Below are 6,345 nucleotides of genomic sequence, written 5' to 3'. Positions count from 1 at the left end.
CTGAGAGGAAGAGCCTGGAGCAATTACTGGAAATTTGCTAGAGAGATTTCTATAAATGGGGCTTATGTGCTAATCATTTAGGTATAAAAAAATAGTTACTTTGATTTGTGTCATGGGATTGTGAGGATATGGATTCCTGGTTTCCATGGGGATCCCCACAAATCTCAACAATACATTGTTTTTCTTTACAAAAATTAAAATTAATTACATTAGTGTGTGGGATTCATGCCAGGCCTGTGGAATGGAAAATGCAGGGAGTACTCTTTGTACCAGAAAGAAAAAGGCTGGGAGGGGTTAGGACTTATGTGCACAGGGTCAAACCTATGCAAGTGTAGACGCAGGGAAACAAATTTGTTCTGTACACTTACACACACTGGAGGGTGACAGGGCTGAGTCTCTTCTGTCACTCTCCTTTACTGTAAACCATTGTTTCTGGGGCGGGATAGCTACAGGGCTGACGACCAGGTTTTTAAAACAGAAAAGAGAACCCAACAGGGTGGCATTCTTCAAGATGGGATTTGATGGAAAATGTAAGAGATAGAAGGTTCAAACATTTTGCCTTTTCAGACACTGGTATATGACGAATCAGTAAGAAAATGAAAATAATGGGTTTCTGAACTTAGCACTGAAGTCTGATTTTAGTGCAAGGTGAGATTCCAATTTCCTATTACCTTGACCTGCCCCCACAACCTCAGTTTTCCCTCAGTGAAATGCCAGGTTATACTAAGTGCCTGCTCCTTTGCAGTTGTGATGTTCTAGGCCTCCGCGATGGGGCTACCACTTGCCTGAGACTTGGTCTCTCAAATGGAGATGCTCAGCCTGCTGCTCTTGGCTATGCACACATTGGTGGCTTAAGCAGAGGACGGCTGTCTTTCAGTCGCCAAGCATGGCAAGGAAAAAGGCCTTCATTGCCTAGACAGCCTGCATGCCTCACGGCCCTTTGCCACCCTGCAGCGCCCCCTGGTGTTTCCGGGTGTCACGCATAGGCATCCTCCCGAGTCCCTTGCAGCAAGTCGAGAACCTATTCTACAACGCAGAGAATCCACGCTGGGGGTGTCAGGATTGCCGGGTCATTTCTCTCTGACCACCAGATAACAATATTAAAATCCCGGTTATCTCCAATAGAAAACCAGAAAGGCGCATTAAGCATGAATGCTGTCATATTTCATTTCTGTGTTATGCTGAATTCAAAGCACACAAAACATGAAAAGAACAGAACTTCTTTCTCTAGAAACAGCTATTTCTCATCAGCTTTAAATTAAAAGCATGTTCTGGGCAGCCTTTGGCCTTCAACAGCCTGCGTTCATATCAAGTTCTGGTTTACAAGCAGCTGCTGTGTGATTCTGGGTGTAACCGTTATCTGTAATTGAAATCACCATAAAACAAATCCCCCCTGCACTGGTGGAGTCGGTAATCAACATCAGGAATGCAGCATTCAGGACCCATAAAATATGCAAGATTAATTTGCTGAACTCCATTCAGGCTTCCAACAGCGCTGTCACCTGGGGCCAGAGAAGCAGCAAATTCATTCTGAACCTCCACTAGTTTCAAGATATAAAAAGTGGCCTCCTTCATGTCACTGTCTTCTGTAGTGCATCTCTGCCCTTGCAGACACTTTCTGGAAAAATCAAACAGTCTGCCAAGGTTGTTTGGCTGTGGAGATGCTGAAGGGCTCCTGCTGGTTCCTTTCTTCCCTCTTCATTTCTTTCCAACTCAGTAAACTTCTTGCAGACTTCTACAGCCCCAGACTAGGAAAAACAGAAGATCCTGACTTTGGTCAGTGCACTGGACTTTCCTGCTTAGATACCAAATCAAGGAAGAAGAAATGCCTAAAGGTAAAGCATTAGGATTTGATTTAGGTCATCAGCAGCCAGACCAGGAAGAAAGCTCAGGGAGTTGAAGTAACTTGCTCAGGCTCCCCCAGAAAGACTCCAGACTTGGTTGTTGGTTGGGTTCTAGTAATGGTTAAACACAGTGTTTAACAGGTGTCCACAGTACAGTCAGGCCCCTTTGCTCTTCGTACTTTTCATGCCCTTGCTACTCCAGCCAAATGAAGTGACTTGCAGTTTGCAATATGACTGGTTACACTTTGCTCCCACATTTCTGCACATACTGCTGCTTCTCTCTGACGCGTCATGATCTAATCTGGTCTAGTTCCAGCTCTGCTTCTTGCTACCACGTCTCCCTGAGCAAGTGGCTGTTCTTTGAGTCTTAGGTCCCATTTTAAAGGGAGAAACTTGGTTACCAAAATACCTTTTAATTCTTTTATACTTGGATTTTACAAGAAAGGCTAAGTAGACACTTTTAGGTTTCAACTTCCTCTGTTCAGTCTGGTCTGCTACTTTCCTTCAGCAATTTTCTGTATTCTAAAAATATTGTTGATGCCACTCTCCCCTTTTGCTTACTCTGTTTTCTTTGGGCTTGCATGTAATACATCCTTTGTTCCTTAACTATTGCCTTCAAAAAGTTTTGAAAGTAGTCAGTATCGACATACATGTGAATCGCCATGCTTATCATGAAGTCTCCTGATATTTCTTCTTCCAAGTAAGGTGATACAGTAATAGTCTAATTATTACAGATTAGGAAACAGAGGCCCAGAGAGGTTTAGAAGATTGCCAAAGCCACACAGGTAGTAAGTGGCAGTACAGAGATTTGAATCTAAAGGTTGCCTTTTAATAAAACCTCTGTTCTTTGTGACTAGGTTGCGCTGTCATGAACACATGACAAATGTGTTCATCTGTTGATACTGTGAACTGGGCTCTTTTTTGTCCACCTTTGCAGCCTGCTCAGTTCTTAGCACACTGACAACACCAATATTTTGAGCTAAAAAACAAAACAAAAGAAAGAAACAAACAAACAAAAACATGAATCAGGCAAAGAGGCCAAAGCAAAAGATATTCTCACAGGCCCTTGAGGGGCTGATTGCCCGCCTTTCCCTGTCAAGGGCCTGTCAGAATATCCTTTGCTTTGGTCTCTTTGCCTGGTCCATGATGTATTACGCACAGACAGAAATGTGCCTTTTGTCATAATTTTAATTTCTACATATAAAATATATACTCATCTGTCCCTCCGATGTGGTGGCTGGGATCACAGTGAGGAGGACAGTGTGGGGATTTTTTTTTCCCCCAAGCACACTCTTCCTTATCATTTTTTTAAATTGAAATTTCTATTGAGGCACTTATAGATTCACATGCAGTTGTACCAAACAATACAGGGAGATCTTCCTGTGTGCCCTTTCTCGCTTTCCCTGGATAGTTACATCTTGTACTTTATTAATTCTTTTAGCTGACTAAATATTACATTGACACATTTTCATTATCAAAGATTCAAATAATATGGAAGCATAAAGGAGCAAACATGGAGGTCCTTCTTTAACCACCTGGCTCTTCTCCTGGGCTCTCTCTTCACTCCGGATGCCACTTTATTCTGCTCTGCCTCCTTCTTCCTTCATGCTCCTTCCTTGTCTTGTTACAATGGCCAGCATGATCCTGGGGCAGAGTGGGATCTGGGGATTTCTGACTGACTCATGGCCTTCAGCACTCCGGGGAACCCAGCCTCTCTTCCATGATGAGTGTAGGTGGCATGGGCAACACTTGATCTCAGCTCTTCCTCTAATGATCTGATTGGCCTCTTTTCAATTCCTGTTGCCATCCTTTTCTTTGTGCCCAGTCAGAAATAATTTCTATTCTACAATTGATATAATAATACATTTTCTATACCCGGTGGTACTAATAACAAGTAGTACAAAGAGTTACTTAGTAGAAGACAGATATTTTATTTGTTTTATTTGACAGATATGGCCAGACACTGTTCTAAGCACTTTATAAAATATTAATTCATTTAATACTGTAACAACTCTATGAGGAAGGCATCATTAGTATTTTTACCTTACAGAGGAGGATATGAGGCACAGAGAAGTTAAGTATTTTGCCCAAGGTCACACAGCTAGTAAATGATGGAGATAGGATACAAACCCATCAGTCTGGCTCTGGAGTCTGTGCTCTTAACCTCTTATCAGACTCCCTGAGAGTTGGAAAGTTCACCCCCTTCCCTTCCCTTCCCTCCCCTCCTCTCTCCTCCTTTCCCCTCCCCTCTCTTCCCCTTTTTTAATATTGACACATTCCCCCAACATTGACACCTATCTTTCAGGCTATAAATGTGTTCTAATATTTAAACCTTGAAAAGGCATATACCCTAACTTATCCTTTATCCCCGTGCCCTGTCTTAAGCTCCTACCCCATCTCTCTCTTTCCTATGCTATTTCCTACAAGCCTGGAAAGATTCTTCTATAACTGCTGTCTCATTTCCTCATCTAATTCACCCTTGGGCTCACTGCAGTCAGAGCTTGTATCTCAGTCACTCAATGGAAGCTACTCTGCCATGATCAAAACTGTCATTTCCTTTTATCTCTCCATATATTGATGTGATTAATTATATTAATGCATTTCCTAATATGGAACCATTCTGCCATTAACATCAGTTTTCATTATTTAAACTAAGTGCTGGACTCCATTTGCTAATATTTTATTTATTACTGGTTAGTATCAGATGGACAGACTCCTTTTTGAAACTCAGGGGAAACATAGGAAGTTCTTTCTAGTTCATTTAGTTTCCTTGTTAATTTATAGGGGTCAGTTTCCTTGTACAAATGGTTTTACTCTGTATGTAGTTAATGTCTCTCCCCATGGGATGTCTACCATTTACCATTTAAAAGGGAAACAGCTTTCTGCCTGTGGATGCCACTGAGGAAATATTGTTAAAGTCCCTCTTCCCACTGTCATTGTCTCCTAAAGAGGCTGAACAGCTGCAGAAGCTCTCCATCAAAGAGTTGAGCTTTGAAACAACTGATGAACATATGAGGAGCCATTCTGAGCAATGGGGAATGCTCACGGACTGTGTGGTAATGAGGGATCCAAACACCAAGTGCTTTAGGGACTTTGGGTTAGTCATATATGCCACTGTGGAGGAGGAGTGGATACAGCCATGAATGCAAGGCCACAAAAGGTGGGTGGAAGAAACACAGAGCCAAAGAGAGCTGTCTCAAGGGAAGGTTCTCAAAGACCAGGTGCCCTCTTAACTGTAAAAAAGATACTTGCTGGTGGCTTTAAAGACGACACTGAAGAACATCACCTAAGAGATTATTTTGAACAGTATGAGAAAATTGAAGTGATTAAAATCATGATTGACAGAAGCAGAGGCAAGAAAAGGGGTTTTGCCTTTGTAACCTCTGATGACCATGACTCTGGATAAGATTGTCATTCAGAAATACCATCTTGTGTGAATGGCTGCAACTTTGAAGTAAGAAAAGCCCTGTCAAAGCAAGAAATGGTTAGTGCTTTGTCCAGCCAAAGAGGTCAAAGTGTATATGGAAACTTTGGTGGTGGTCGTGGAGGTGGTTTTGGCAGGAATGACAACTTTGATCATGGAGGGAACTTCAGTGGTTGTGGTGGCTTTGGTGGTAGCCATGGTGGTGGTGGATATGGTGGCAGTGGGGATGGCTGTAATAGATTTGGTAATGATGGAAGCAATTTTGGAGGTGGCGGAAGCTACAATGATTTTGGCAATTACAACGATCAGTCTTCAAATTTTAGAGCCATAAAGAGAGGAAACTTTGGAGGAAGAAGGTCTGGCCCCTATGGTGGTAGATGCCAATACTTTGCCAAACTACAAAACCAAGGTGACTATGCCAGTTCCAATAGCAGCAGTAGCTGTGGCAGTGTCTGAATATTTTCATTACTGCCAGGAAACAGCTTAGCAGGAGAGGAGAGTCAGAGAAGCGACAGGGAAGCTATAGGTTACAACAGATTTGTGAGCTCAGCCAAGCACCGTGGTGGCAGGGCCTAGTTGCTACAAATAAGACATGTTTTAGACAAATACTCATGTGTATGGGCAAAAATCTCAAGGACTGCATTTGTGACTAATCAGATAACCAGTGATTTTAGTTTCTGTTCTGCGAAAAGTATAAAGCATTCCAACAAAGGGTTTTAATGTAGATTTTTTGTTTTTGTACCCAAGCTATTGATTGCTAAATGTAATAGTCTGACATGACGCTGAATAAATGTATCTTTTAAAAAAATGTTCTCTGTAAAGTTAGTCTACTCTGAAGCCATCCCGGTAAACTTCCCCAACAGCATGAAGTTAGATTCCTTCAGGATGATGCCAGATTCTATTTGGAATTTATTTACAATCTTCTGGGTAGAAAAGCCATTGTCTTCAGAAACCTTGGTGTAGTTGAACTGATGGTTACTGTTGTGACCTGAAGTTTGCCATTAAAAGGGAAATCATGGAATTATTGGTTATAAAGATGATTGTTGGCACATCCTAAGGAATAGATCTAAATTGATT

At 41.9% G+C, this 6,345-nt stretch overlaps 1 pseudogene; it reads left to right on the top strand.

Moving 5' to 3' along the window:
- The first annotated feature begins 1,661 nt into the window (after window positions 1-1,661).
- On the top strand, window positions 1,662-5,724 carry LOC139363942 (heterogeneous nuclear ribonucleoprotein A1-like; annotated as a pseudogene).
- The last annotated feature ends 621 nt before the right edge of the window (window positions 5,725-6,345 follow it).

Source organism: Macaca nemestrina, chromosome 6, assembly GCF_043159975.1.
Source record: "Macaca nemestrina isolate mMacNem1 chromosome 6, mMacNem.hap1, whole genome shotgun sequence".
In the NCBI taxonomy this organism is placed as follows: domain Eukaryota; kingdom Metazoa; phylum Chordata; class Mammalia; order Primates; family Cercopithecidae; genus Macaca; species Macaca nemestrina.
The sequence above is the reverse complement of the archived record's forward strand: the minus strand, read 5'-3'. Positions and strand labels throughout refer to the sequence as shown.